Here is a 14,732-nt window from a genome sequence, read left to right on the forward strand (position 1 = left end):
GCATGGAAAGGGGACTCTGGGGATCAGCCAATCAGGTTTCCTGGATTTGGTGTACAGGAAGAGAGTGTAGCAGGAGTTTTGTTAGCAGGAGTTGTGACAACACTGACAATGGTTATTGAGAAGTAGATTTTGGGGGAACTCTTGTGTACATTGGATGAAGGTCTATGCAGAACAGTGTAGATAGGTGGCTAATCTTGTATTACATGAATGTGAAGTGTCATGGTATGGAGTGCGAGAAATGAAGTAGATGGACCTGCTCCCATTTTGTACAAATATGGTTCAATTGACACATTTGGTCATTATTATTCTTTGTAGTGGAGGAAACAGTTTGGGTTACGTGACTGGAATTTCATTAGTTTGCAATGAAAGAGACATTGGGAAATATGAAGGAAATGTTTCAACTTTCCAAAATTATTGTTTATCGCATTGCTCAGAGACAGATATGGATGCGTTCGAGTTTATTTGGTTCGCAAATGGAAAAAGTGAGGCACAATTTCAATAAAGCTGTGTATCCTTTTGTGCAAGATGTTGGCATGACATCTTTTCATAATGAGAACATTCAATTTGATATTGCCAATGTTTTTCAGAGAGATGGAGTCCATCTGACTGATGTGGGCAAGCAGATTTTTCTGGAAAACATTCCAAATGCTTTGAAGCAGTTTTTGTAACAGTTAGAAGAAATAATTGAGTTTGGTAAAATGTTTCTTAGTACAGTTTATAAAACCATAAAAAACCAAAAAAACGTTTTAAGGTTTTAAGAGCCACTATTTTTTAACGTGAAACAATTAAATGATTTTAATTCTCCCATCTCCATTCTGGAATATTACTGATGTCCAGAGACTACCGCGCTGTCTGCAAACTCTGCAAGCTACATAGTAGCTTGTGACTTTTTTATCACTTCTATTTTTTAACTGCGAAAGGTGGCTCCTAAAGGAACCTTTTTTGTGTGTATTTTTGGTTTTGTAATTTATTTTAGCAGGATAGGCAAGATAGCAGAGGGAAGAGAGTGTAGGGGTACCAACCACAGAGATGAAGAAACAGGTGGACAGAGGAAGATATTGGGCACACCTTAAATTAAATTTGGGGGGCAGTGTTTTTCGTGTTCCATGACCGCAGCCTCGATAAGCACTCCGAAACTGCTCCTCCCTACAGTTTGGTGCTTAACAGTACAAATATAGCACTGTGACCCTCAAAAGGTAAGGGTCAACAGCATACTGTATGGCCTGTGAAGCCACCGCTGGACTCCTCTGCCCCAAAGGAGTATCCTTTGTGGTAAAAAGGAGCAGTTGCAGTTGAAGATGATGAGGTGGAGGATGTCAACCTACTCTTACCTGCGAAAGTTATCACCTTCCTTAGAGCAGTGGGGTGGTTAGATTTGGTGTGGTGCCTCATGAAAGTTGTCCCATAGGAATACATGCCAGGTTTGCTGAAACTGAGTACAACTTTGCCATCAGTGCATTTCACCTTGCTAGCACGAGCCCAGGACTCACTCCAAGTACTGGAGATAGGGACTTGCTCCACCTCATCTTCTTCTTCCCCTTGATCCTCATCTGTATCTCTGTACCTGTTCCCCTGCACATGCCCTCCAGATTGTGATGGTGTTGGTGGTGCTTGGGAAGCAGTGATGGCCATACCAGGTACCATTGCAGCAGGCTTTCAAAAATCCGCAGAGCAGGCATTTCCCAAATGCTCTCTCCTGGACAGCCAGATTGAGAATGTAGAAAAGTAATGGGTGGGGCCCTTCAGGGAAACCATCCATGGACAGTCAAAAATAGGGGTTGAAAAGTTGTAAAATTTGATCAGATCAATTAAGAATGGGTGTGGGAGTTGTGGAAGGGTAACGTTTCAGCTTGAAATATCCTAGATTGGCTGGAAATACACTTTTAAACTGTCCACGGTTGCAGACACACCATCACGCTGCACGGGCGTGGTCACATGTTAATGTCCGCAGCCTGGACGGCCCTCCACAAGCACCCACCGAACAGGAACCGCAGTGCGCATGCACATGGATGTCTGTAGAACAGTCGCAGTGCTTGCGGACTAATGAAAAGTGCATCATGCAAAACCGGGCATGTGCGGACATCACAGCTTCTGGAGGCACCTCCATTTTGAGTACGTACCCCCCACAGACAGTCATACTGTCTGCAGACTACTTAAAAGTGCATCTGTGAAACGAGACATGTGCGGACATCGCGCCTGTCGGTAGACACTTCCATTTTGAGTACGGACACCCCGGACAGTCGTACTGTCCACAAACTCATAATTACTGTTAAAAAAAAAAAAGAACACACAACGATATGCAACACATGTATAGAATCAAAAATACATGTATTCATGAAAGGGATGTGGTGTTGGAATGGGAAACATAAATAGGAGAATTAGGAATTTCTGTACAATAATGATGAGGGGAAGAAGGGAATGAGGTTTCATCAAAACATCTTTGATTTGTATGTTCAGAATTTGATGGGGATGATTGCTGAGGGCAAGGGGGACAGGCGCAAGTAGGACAGTGATAAGAAATATTTTTAATGACATGATTGTTCACATAATGTAAAAGTTCTTGTTTGTACTAAGGTATATTTCCGTCATGTAAACATCAGTAATTATGTTATGTATATGTGTTTGCTGGTTGATGTGTACAACTTTTGTGGGTCTCCCATATGATTCTAGGCTTTGTAAATGCCGTCCGATGTCTGTGGACGATCGCACTGTCCGCAAAGTTTATATCTGCCACATTGGGGGTGAGTATAATATGAGCAACTTGTATCAGATTAAGAGTGCACTAGTAAAAACCTTTAAAATTCACTAAAACAACTTTGCTAAAGGGACATTATGGTTAAGTTGTACTACAAAACAACCTATGAAATGTATTGAAATAACTTTGTTAAAGGCACGTTATGGTTAAGTTGCACCAATAAAAACCTTCGAAATTCAGTGAAAATACTTTGTTAAAGGGACGTTATGGTTAAAAGTAAAACCGAAAAACCCTTGAAAGTTGCCAGCTCCAGGCACTGCCAAGACTAACTCCCAGGACATCAAAGATGACATCACCAATGACACACATATGAAATTAATTTTGATGAAAAGTTTCTGAAAGGGGATTGTGTTTATAATGTTAGTAATAATATGTCAAGTGTGATCGGGAGATCTATTGCAAACTACTTAACTTATTAAAGAATGTACTCATCAAAACAACATTATATTGGAGTGTTGTTGTTAATACAGGAACCTACTCATACCTAAACATAGGTGATGGCTGCAGCATGCACCATAGAAGTACAACATTTATAAGCTTGTAATTTTGGATAGTACAACAGTGTATGCTACCTTATCAGAGTATTGAGTAATGTTAAACAAGTTATAACTAGCTAACAATTCAATACTTACAACACACTTGTGCTAGTACAAACAATACATATGAAGACTGGCAATACATACGTTATGCTCTGATGTAACCTGTAAGCTTTGCATTTTCTTGCCACTGCGCCCTGCTACCCCTGGGTCTGGCGCGCATAAAAAGTGAATAAAATAAAACAAACAAACAAACAAACATACACATCAGAAGCACATCCAGGGAAACTAAAGTAAGGAAGAAAGAAACAGCATCATCAGAAAATGTTAATAACATTTCATGTATACAAATGAATTGTGTGAAAGAGGCCTGCTTATTGCCCCATGTATGTGCACCATGACCTGATTCTAAACCCTAAGGAAAGTGCTTTAAACATATGACAAGGTTACCGTCTAGATATATAGCACCTTTTGAATTTTAATATTCTGTCAGTGAACAAAACCACCTGACCTAGATATGTCAGTGAACAAAAACAAGTGGCCCAGATATGTGATGGCATCAGTGATGTCATCAATGACATTTGTGATGTCATCTCTGATGTCCTGGGTGTTAGGCATAGCAGTGCACAGTGGCGGTGCAAGTTATTGTTGCTTAGCTTACTGCTATAACTGGTGAATTTCTGAGGATTTTTGGTTTTACTTATAACCATAACGGCCCTTTAAAAACATTTTTTATTGAATTTCATAGGTTTTTATTAGTGCAACTTTACCATAACGTCCAACAGGGAAGTGAATCCGCTGACCAAACCCAGATAGCACAAATTTGTTTTTACTTACTTTTGGCCTGTTTTGAAAAGTACTACTGGACGGATTTACACTAAATTTACAAAAGCATGCTTTTGGGACAAAGCCACCGCTCATTCCGGAAATATGTTGACAATCTGTCCAGCCGTTTGTGCTGTAGGCATGAGAACCTTTTTCTTTTTTTTTCATTGCGTCTATCGGAAAAAAAAATGGTGCCCCCCCTATAATTTAGCCCCCCCTTGATGAAACCTCACCAAACTTGCCAAACAAATGCAGACAGGGCAATATACTTTTTTTTTGCAAAGTTTGGTAAGGATTTTTCCAACGGAAGCAAAGTTATTAGCTGCCCAAAAAGTGCTCTTCCTATGAGTTGAAGGGAGGCCGCTACCACAGGCCCTGTAATAGAAAATCTCTTCATATACTAATACAATACAATCCACAGTTGTATTGGCACATATAAACATCCCTCAACAAAAGCACATTCTCTGTTACGTTCGACCGTTGAACAGCATCTGAGGTACTTGACATCCTATTGGCAGCTGCCCACCACACAAACAATACACAAAAAATCAGAATGTAAATACAGGATATTCGACCTTCACTCCTCATATAATCTTCTTCCATTCCTAATTCTAATATTTGAGGTTACAAGCAGTATTTCTTTAAATAACATTACAATAGGAAACTAAATGGAATGTTTCAAAAAAGGTAGCAGGTACTCCTCTCCAGAAAGAACATGGCATGATAACCTGTTCCGAGATGAGAGTTTGCAGCACACGCTTTTTGCTCACTGTTCCTTTCACAGATGGGAAATAACCATTTACATATCAGTCTTTGTCCCGCCCACATGGGCAGTCCAGCACGGAAATGCTATGGCAATTCCTCTCTGAACAAGAGTACCAACAGCAACCCCATAAACATGTTTCAGCCTTGTTGGGCCTCATCAGTGAGGTGAAGCTGTGCCTCTCTGAGCACAGTGAGCAGGGAGTCCATGTCGGGTTGCCCCCAGGTAACTCAGGGTGACCAACCCCAAGTTCCTTGCAAATATTTCAAAAAAGGTAGCAGGTGCTCCTCTCCAGAAAGAACATGGCATGATAACCTGTTCCGAGATGAGAGTTTGCAGCACACGCTTTTTGCTCACTGCACTTTTCACAGATAGGAAATATCCATTTGCATGTCAGTTGTTAGGAATGATTTCTTAATTATAAGTAATTTTCCTTCCATGTGGCAACCCCTAAACTTTTTGCTGTTGTTTTTCACCCTGATCTAGACTTTGCCAGAGAGGCGCAGCCTTCTGCCGCAGTCCTCTGGGCTTTTGCTCCATTCTTACGGGGAAACTGACATGCCCTTAAGACAGTCAGTACCGGGAAATGTTGTTTTCCATAGTTCTTTTATCATGTTGCAGCGTTCGAGCAACATGACACAAGAGGGCACTGTAAGCTGAGTTACTGCTCTCTTGGGTCTCTAGTTACTCTGCAGGCCCTAGACACTCTCTGTGGATTGTTAACGAACAGTGCAAGTGAATCGAGGATGGGACTGGTGGCAGCGATCGTTTCTTTGTGTTTTGAGCTCCTTTTGGCTGTTTAAGCGCGTTTCTCACGCTTAGCCCAAAATGGTGGCCTGGCTTCCAAAATGGCCAGACAACGAGGCTCTTTGTCCTGACCGCTGACCGCCTTGCCCCCTTCACCTTCCCCAGGTCGAGCCGACCCGGGGCCTTCCTTATTTGGGCATGTACTTTCCCGCGAAACGCAGATGCTTTCGCTGGCTTCTACAGGCCTTGTGTGTGCCTCCAGGATGTGGGCTGGGATGTCTGGTCCCAATACACATCCTGGGTGCCAGAGAGTCTAGTGTGTCTTGAATGCCTGGGACCACTCTGGTCCGTGATAGGTCCACGTATGGTGTGAGTGTTTTGTGAGCAGATCTCCCATTGGGTCCTCTCCGTTTTGGCACGAAGGGAACTCTGGATAAAAGGAGGCTGGAAACACCACTACCATGTCGATCTCCTGAGTTCTCACGAACAAGGGATACATGAGCCAAGTATCCCGCAACTACGAGGCTGAACCTAGGAATCGCTGGTTATCCGCTGAAGGACTGCTCCTCTGAACTGCTGTCGCTCTGTGAAACCATTCTGCCTCTGATCGAACGAGAAGGCCTGTACTGGTACTTCGACCCTTTGGAATAGTGGGAACAACTATTCTCGGCATCTTCATCATCTCGTGCACGTAAGCCTTTGGAAGCATCTCTTAGCCATCCAGTGGACTGACTAGCCTACACAGGAGTCTTGCTCTGTTACCGCCGTCAGGTTGTGTTGTATTCCGAGTCCTTAGCACTCTCATACGATTCGTACACTTGGCATTCCCAGGTCTGAAGTGAGAAGTTTACATTGGGCTGAAATACACAGGGCCGCTCTGTTGCCCTGCTGTGGTAACAATCTGTGCGGGTTCACTGCGTGTCGGACATCCTCAACTTCTGCTGCCGCGGAATCTACACAACGCCGAGACGTCCCCTGCTCGTATCTGAACCTGCCAGCACTGAAACTGACAAGGAGAAGCCTGGGTCTGCCTGCATCGGGGACCGGTGTGTAGCAACGCTAGGAACTGGTCGCCCTCCTGCAGTAGCCCGTAGCTTTTCCTCACTGTGTTAAACAGCACACCTTTTTTCGCACTCGCGCTCTGCTTCTGCCAGCAAGTGGAGGCCGCGCTTGAGTAGCGGAGATCTGTTCGCCCTCCTTTGTTCACCACTCTGAACTGCCTGACTTCCTTGAAGAGACTCCCCTTGGCCCATCGGCACCAGCATGTGCAGGTACTTTTGAGCACAAGGTTCCACTCTTCATAGGGCTCGGACTTCCTTCTAGTTAGGTGGCCTCTGAAGGTGAACTGGGTCTAAACGATTACTTGCACTGCCTGTTTTCCTCCCCATCTAGGTGGTCTGCATATGTTGTGCTTCTAACTCTTTAGACCTTTCGGTAATTGTATATATACTGTATTTGATTGTGATGTATTGCTTTACTTGAGTTTTATTGTGATTCTTTACTATGGTCAATATTACAAAGGCCTTGTAATAAATGTGTCTATATTTTTAATATAACACCTGCTTGGAGTAGTTTGTAAGTGTCCTTGCTTTGTGTGCTCATTGCGGGTTTTCAGTCACCCTCACCACTCTTGAGACCTGGTCTTGACCGCCGCGATCGCTACCTTGATTGGTCTGGCTTGTCCAGAGGTTACCCTGTTCCAAGAAACGAGGCTGGCCTTCTGAACCTCTGCCCCTCCAGGACAGTGTTCAGAAATCCATCTTAACATCAGTCTTTGTCCCGCCCACATGGGTAGTCCAGCACCGAAATGCTATGGCAATTCCTCTCTGAACAAGAGTACCAACAGCAACCCCATACACATGTTTCAGCCTTGTTGGGCCTCATCAGTGAGGTGAAGCTGTGCCTCTCTGAATTCTAATATTTGAGGTTACAAGCAGTATTTCTTTTAATAACAGTACAATAGGAAACTACCTGTAATGGCTGGAGGACAATTATTCTAAAGAAGAAATTAAAAAAGAAGATGTTCACGAAAAGGAACAAGAAGAGAATACATCACATTCAAGATTCTGTGAGTCCATAATGTTTATGTATGTAAAATTAGAATAACAATATTATGTTATTGAACACATTTCAGTCACCAAACAGATATAGGACCCAATTCATAGAACCCAGCGCAGAAGTAGTGCAAGCACTGCACGCCGTGATGGAGTGTGCGCCTCACAAACCAGCAATTGCGCAGCACACGTTTTCATGGAGGCATCAGTAGCTGTAGTGCAATGCACATAAAGCAGCACCAGGAATGCCCCCAACACACCCCCGTGCACAGGAAAAAGCCATTGACCTCCCCTCATTGAAATGGCTACTATGGCGCAAGGCCCTGCACCGTCGGTGGGACAGCACGCAGCACCCACAATGTAATTGCATGAAAAATCATCACGTACCCCGCTCGCAACAGCCAAATCACGTGGAAAGGGCATACCCTCGTTTTTTCAACATTTTCATGACTCACTTGGGTTGACCATGTCATGTTGGACTGATATGTCCCTGTTGCCATACAGGCTGCATGCATGTGCTGCCCACCGGATCAATCCTCATCCCCACTCCTAATCACTCATTCCATGTCACTCTCTCTACTGCCTCTCTTGGCCCTCTTCCTGTTGAAACCTGTCATGGTGTATTGCCTGTGCTTCTCATCCTATGCACACTCTCATTCTCTTGTCGCATCTCTTGATATCTGTGAGAGGTCACCCTGCCAGCTGTTCCTCCCCAGAGGTATTCTACCTTACAGCTCATTCCCCCAACAGCTCACTGTCTCCGGGGGACTGGTGAATCCTATGCTCGACTACTGCGACTGACTATACAGATATTCATTTGCTTCTGCTCTCTTCCTTCTGCAGCTCACACAGGAATGGTTTGGGTGTATTGTCCCTTGGTTTACGGGCCAGGTATCACACTAGGACTGTGATGATGAAATTGGCTGCCAGCCAACACCCACACCTGGGGGTATTTGCTAGATCCCTACAACCTACTGACGGCACTTGACACATGAATCATGCACTTGCCCTTACACTGCCATCATCCTGCAACTTTGCCTTCCCAGGAAATGTTGTTTAATTGTACGTTGAGAACGTTCCCATGTACTGCAATGGCCACATACATTTCCATGGCCAGGTCTCACCTTCTACATGGGTATTCTCTTGGATTTTGTCGATGTGACCAGAACTCATGGAATCAGTGTGCCTGCCTTTAATCTGTTCCACCACCCTAGCATCATAGCACAGTGTAACACGTGTGTTCATGAATATTGGTATTTTCAGTTTATGTCATTTCACATGCATTGTACATGGATCAGGGGCAGTGGCCATCACCTTACATGTCATACAGTTTGACGGTTCAGGCATGGCGATGCTAGTGCCATCTGTGTATGTGCATCAGTGATTCTGGTGACTCGACTATGCCTGCCTGGTGCTTGTGTGTGAAGCAGGTGCTATACACCATGCACTACATGTGGTGTTGTGCCCTTAACGTGCATCCATGTCTGATTTCATGATCCCCTTGCCTTCCAATTACACTGCGTATATGGCAGAGTTTGTGTACTCACTGACATGGCAGGTTGATGTGTTGCATGACTGCATTATGATACCTATGTGTGTGGGCTGGGCTTTCTAACAGTGTCTTCATGTATTTGACTGTCCTTCTGCAGGGGATGAGTCACTGGGTGCAGGCAAGGAGGTGGAAGAGCTGCAGGAGAGGGGGCCACAACCAGACACCAGTGGAGGACGTGGTGTGGTGGGCCATGAGAACCCACTGGTGCTGCAATCCTGGGAATTGCTCACTGTGACTCTGCCTCTGAGGAAGCCTATGGCTCTGGTGTGAGTCAGACAATGAATCATTTGAACTGTTGCAAGTGAGTGATTCAACTGTGGGTGCTGGCTTATCACAAGCATCTGTGGTGGGGGAATAACCCTCACAAGGCCAGTCAGTGTTGTCAAGTTGCTCTGTGGTGGTTACAGCTGCAGGGCCATGCTCCACAGTATTGGTTTCTGTTCCTGGGACAGCTGTTCAAGGGAACAATGCAGTTCTGCAGCCACAGACTGTGCCAGCACATCAAGGGCCAGGTTTCCTTGGGCCGAGCAGGCATGGTTCACGCCAACATGGTGGGCGTGTGCCAACAGGCCAACATGTGTAGGAGCAGTCCATGTATTCTGTTGCAGGGCATGGATAGGATGGCCAATTCCATTCACCCCCCAGAAAGACAAGTGCATCTCTGGCAGCGGGCAGTGTGGTCCACATGTCACTCACACATTCTCCAGATGCAGGCCAGCAACAGATGCAGACGGGCAGAAATGTGGTCCCTGTGCGCAACCATGGCTGCAGTGGGTCAGGCCTACAGGGCTGCCCTGAGTGAAGAGGCTAGGTCACTGCAGCATACACTGACTGCACTAGAGGCAGCACACAGTAGACACTCAGAAGTGCTCATGCAACAGTTGACACACACCATATCGGAGGAACTGCGAGCAACCCGTGAGGTGTTGCAAGCAGAACTTTGTGCATCCCGTGAGGTGTTGCATGCAGACATCCATGCCATCATGTTGCAGATGCACACCTCACAGTCCCGCATGGCTGCTCCCATGGAGGACCTGCATGTGGTCAGCCTCCCATACCAGTAACACCTTCTAGTGCTACACCAGAGGATGCCAACAGTAGCGACAGCTCTCCCAATCCATTATATCCATGCGGACCATGAGACCCATGGAGGTTTATTTTTTCTTCAACATCAACACGCGTGGGTGTTGAGGTGCACCCTGCCCCCCCACCCTCCTCGGTGCCCCCCCACCCCCCGGGCCACCATGGGCATTTTTGATTTTTCTTACTTGTTTTTTTTTATTGTGCATTTATGTAACAGTGTGTTGCTTTGTGTGGCATCCGAGGGCATCCACTGTAGGTTCCGGCTGGGCCCGTGCAGATTTGTCTCATGTTTGTACCCTTGTTGTTTGTGCCTTAGGGTCCAGACACTTATGTGACTCCTGCCTCCCCTTCCCATGGGCTTGCAAAGATTGCAGAGTGTGAAAATAACTTACACAGTGGCATTGAGGTTCTGTTTCATCTGTGGGCAGTCTCAGGTCCAACATGTGAATACACCCCTAGTGGGATTCCTGATAGTTGGTCTAGTGCATTTTTGGCATCCCTTTTTGTTTTGACGTTTTCTTGTATTTGTTTGCCTATCTCCATTGTATTTGCTTGCTATCTCCATTGTTGTTGCCCTTCCAACTGTATGCGCTTCCATCCCACCTTTATTTGGCAGGACGTCACTACTGATGGAAGGGTTCCCTGGGCTAGTTAGGGCACATTGATTCACCTATGATATTCTGATTGGTGACTGTCAGACATACTCACTGCTGTGCCCTGTGTTTCTGGTATGTCGTACTGGCCAATTGATGTTCCTGTGTACATTATTGTTTTGATGTATGTGAGTTGGTTCTTTGAGTGGCAGGACGGTTTGTCGTTGACCCCTTTGTGACAGTGATGTTATGAGTTGGGCATTTATGTGTCCCTGTTGACATTGCATGCCATGGCATGGCGTGCCAAACAGGTGTCATGGAACTTGGGGGGCTTTAGATGACCTATCGTCATTTGAAATGTATTTGTGCATGGGGGTGGTGGCATACTGCATCTTCCATGTGCCTTTTGTGCACTGAAGATTGTTTTTGTTTTAGTTGTAAGGGAGGCAAACAATGTAGCACTTCCAGGGACAGTTTCTCAGGGTGGAAAGGTTGTGACAGATGATTGTCCCTTTGTCATCATCGATTGTCAGCTGGTATGTGCCAGGCTGTGTGCACTCCACAGGGGTTGGATTTTAGGTTAAAAATTGTGCCACAAGCTGGGTACAGGCAGCCTTACCACATGCCCTTTCCCCTCCAATGTGCAGCGGGCATGCATGTGGGAGAGTGGTCAAGGGAGCAGAAACATCACTCTGAATGTGCGCTCCACTATGGCCCAGGTTGGGCTGTGTTGTATCTTACCTGGGGTGGAGTGGTGGGGTTCCGTATTGGCGTCATCATGTAGGTGCTCAGTGGGTAGGCACTGTGCCCTGTGGAGGTGAGATGGATTGTCAGTGGTGTGGTTTGGTCTGTGTGAGACATGCATACATTTGCAGGGCCATTTGTACTCACCAATGAGCCATGTGTTGCCATGCCTCCCAGCTTCCAGAGCCCGGTGTAGGGGTGACATTCGGAATATGAAACTATCATGCGTGGACCCTGGATAGTTTGCATATACAGAAGTAATGATTCCCTTGGCATCACATACAACTTGAACGTGATGTGCTCAGTGGCCCTAGGTGGACGTAGGGCCACATGGGTGCAATTGATGGTACCAAGCACTTTAGCGAAGTGAGCCATCCCATAGAAGTCCCGGACCACGGCCTGCCTTTCTGCAGGTGTTCTGGGCATGTACATGTGCCTGTGGACTGAGGGGTGTGCAGTCATGATTGCCAACACCTGGTGTAGGCAGCGTGACTGTGTGGCCTGTGAGATGCCCCCGACTATGGCAGTTGTCTGCTGAAATTACCCATTGTCCAAAAAATGCAGTATATTGAGCACCTTTTCCATGGGGCTCAGTGCTTGGGAGCACTGGGTGGGTGATGTGAGGTAATCTTCCCACTTCCTGACCAGGTCTAGTATGATATGAGGTGGGAACCTATACCTGCCATAGACCTGGTCAAAAGACCTGGTCATAAGGCATTCCAAAAATGCTGGTCCTGGGTAAAAAAAATGTGGGCCCTGGCTCTTCTCTTCCTCCTGCGGTGTCACAGAATCACTGTTGCGAGAAATGGCACGTTCATCGTAGATGTATATGCTTGTTTCTATTTTGCGTGTCTATTTATGCATTGTATTGGTGCGCCATGACGCTTACGCCAGCTTTGGCTTGGCGGACGTGTTTCCGGGTTTGCATGTCTTTTCACACCGCTGGTGAGCCCTGTTTGATTGCATGAATACATGTTGTTGGCGCGCGTGTGGGCGTTGTCAGTATTTCACTGGTGCACTTCCCAAGTAACGCCCACATTTCCGATTTTTGTTCCCCATTCCACGTATTCCGCCCCCTTTTTAGGTGAATGCACAGGACGGTGCGCCCATTCGCTGGGTGTCTAACGTAAGGCGTTTGTGATGTCGCAGTGACGTGTTGGGCCAGCGCAGATTCGACGCAGGTCTATGGTGAGCACGCATTTTCGCATGCAATTCCCCTTTTCCAGTGCAAATTTTTCATGAATCGGATAGATATTTTATCTAACTACTTTTAAATATCTACGCAACCAACACAAATATTTGCTAAGTGTACAACATCTTCAACTGTTTGAAAATATTTGAAATATTTTCAAATAAGATGAAGAAGCCATACAAGTATCACAAAGAATTAAAGAAGAAACACCATAAGAACTACCCATGAAACTAATCATGGATTAATTAACAGAATTAAAACAACTATTAATTAATGTTAAAAAGAAGTACAATCAATGAAAAATGACATTGAACATGTAAAACAAATCATGGATTGTTAGAATCCAGATAATTGTGCTAAGGAAGAAGATGTATTGCATGTTCAAAATAAAATAAAAAGAAAAACCTCAACCGCACATCCCAAATAAACCTGTTTTTAAAAACCTTTGCATATTTTATTTTTATTTATTTGTTTTTATTTTAGTATTTATATCAGCACGCCAAGGCCTCAGGCACTAGTTACAGTAAGTGCGTAGTGGAATACAATAGTACAAAAAGGGGTTCTTCAAAGCATAACTGTCAAAGCCATGCCTCATGTTATGGGGGGCTACATTGGGAATACAGGGACCAAAATTAGGGTAAATGCAAAAACTGGCAAAGCCACTCCTCGTGGTATGGGAGGCTACATCAGGTATACAGAGTCAAAATTAGGGATTTGTTGACAGTGCCTCACAAATGTTGCGATGTCGACATATTTATTTACCTTATATGTATTATTAATGAATACAACGTATTACAAATGTTATAATAACTGTTTACAAATACTACATTGAATACATCTTACATACATATTTTTTAATACATTTCTATAGCCGCGGCTAAATAATGCACAATGTGCCGGTGGCTGCTTCCTAGCCATGACTGCACAGTATACCTGTGGGTAACAACCCATGATGTAGGACAAGTTTGGAATAGCCATGGGTTAACACCCCAGTCGTTGCTGTTGCTAGGCGAGATCCTCAATATACCAATCAGTTTCCTTTTTTTGTATAGCTGCAGTTATAACATTATTATTATTTTTTTTTTTAAAAAGGTCTGAGTATGGAATATGAGTGACGAAAGAGACATTAGTAATACAATGGAAGTTAAAAGTTAAATGATCAATACAGTAAATGACTGCTCATGTAGTTATATAAGGTAGATGATGATAAAGAAAGTAGAGTATATATGACAGTAAACTAGGTGGGGATACATTTCATGGGTTAAATTACACAATATATAATACCATGCATTAAGAAATACAGGGGACATGGCATCTAAAACTAGAGTAGGGTGGCTCCTTTTTTATTGATTTTTTTCAAGCAATGTTCTTTTTTTACTCCACAGTTTCACCTGTAAGAAAGTCTGAAAACCTACAACCAAAATAGATAAGTCTCCCAGATACCTACCGTGTCACTGACCTTGCTCTTTGGCCATTGTCAATGATTTTTCACCTCCAACGGCACTAAACTCATAAAAATACCTTTTAAAAAGAAATAAAACACAGACACCCCAAAATGTATAGCTGTGGGTAAAGAACTACTTGTAACCCTATGCATATTCCTTTGTAGCCACGAATATCAGAAGAATGGCTGGAAAAATATGCTTTCCTGCCCCCAGGTCCTTACCAAGTGCCCCCCACATTTGTGTCAGCTCCCCCCCACTCCCCAGATGGACTCCTCACCTCCCCTGTCCTCTCCATTCCCCCACAATACACATTGCGCCTCATTACGAGGCTGACATCTGCGGAATGAACGGTGACGGTAAGGGACCAGCACTATTCATTCCGGGCCGTCACATTATGAGTTCTGCAGCGGATCCTGTTCTGGACGCCTGGCCAGACCAGAGGT

This window comes from Ambystoma mexicanum, chromosome 2q, assembly GCF_040938575.1.
Source record: "Ambystoma mexicanum isolate Mex_15411 chromosome 2q, UKY_AmexF1_1, whole genome shotgun sequence".
Classification (NCBI taxonomy): domain Eukaryota; kingdom Metazoa; phylum Chordata; class Amphibia; order Caudata; family Ambystomatidae; genus Ambystoma; species Ambystoma mexicanum.